The sequence below is a fragment of the Austrofundulus limnaeus genome, unplaced genomic scaffold (genome assembly GCF_001266775.1).
Source record: "Austrofundulus limnaeus strain Quisiro unplaced genomic scaffold, Austrofundulus_limnaeus-1.0 Scaffold107, whole genome shotgun sequence".
NCBI lineage: Eukaryota > Metazoa > Chordata > Actinopteri > Cyprinodontiformes > Rivulidae > Austrofundulus > Austrofundulus limnaeus.
The window spans coordinates 1,556,254-1,557,395 of NW_013952509.1; positions in this window are offsets into that span (position 1 = coordinate 1,556,254).

Genomic DNA, 1,142 nt, shown 5'->3' on the forward strand with positions numbered 1-1,142 from the left:
TCATAGACCCCCCACCCCCCAGAAATGGGCGGGACAGAAGCGGAAGGTGGTTCTTAAAGAGACAAGGATCAATTTCAAGGCGTTTAGAAGAGGAAGTGATGAGAAGATAAGTTTATTTTCTATTTAAACATAAAAATAGCATTTTAATAACAACTAAATGTGACATAGATACTTTATTATGGTATAGTATTTAAATATATGCCTGAGAAACACATAATATTGCCCCTTTAAGTTGGTTTTTAGTTTATGATCTTCCTATTAGTATTGTAGTGTTATACAACAACATTAAAAGCAATTTAATTTAATCTAACCAATTTATGTGGTTAGTTACACTTAAAATCTAATTCCAGTTCAAACAGAATAACCTATTGTCAACATAATTACGGAGTGTAATTTATTTTCAACTCAAAATATCTTCAAACTAATGAAATGTGAAGTTATTAGTGAGAAAAATCCATCTGGATAACAGCAGACTGACTGTTCGTAAAATATACGACAGGTCTGGACCACTAGTGAATTTTGTTTGTTTCTGAAAAAAATCTTAGAATACGAAAACATTGGTGAATGCCACAAATTAATCACTCGTACGCACAACTTAAGAACAAATCTGTGCGTACGAACGGTTCTTGCATGAGGCCCAATGTATTTGAAAAAAGTTCTTTAGTGTTTTGTGGACTAAAGAAATGTGGTGTTAAAGGTTGCAAAGTTGTTCACATAGGACCAAACACTAGCTAGATGTGTCACTTTGTGACTGAATGAGCTTTTAGCCAATTATTTGCCACATGTGGAGATTCTAAACCAATTAAAAGACAGAATAGTTTAGAATTTATAGGGAGCAACACTTCTTTTCATTTACACATTAGTAGCAGGGTGTACAGTGAAGCTCTTTATTTGATTATTCTGGACTAAATGTTACCAGTGTCTGCAAAAATAAATAATAAAAATCAGAACCAACTTAATTGAACATGTTAAAGGTAAAAGGTTGTGAAACCCATAAGATCAGTTTAAAACTTAATTCTTATCGGGCAAAAAAAGAAAAAAAATTTAATTGAACATGCTTGTTTTAATAGAAAATCTTCATTTTCCATTATGTATTATTATATGTCTTTTCATATTACAATACGTTTATGATACATTATCAC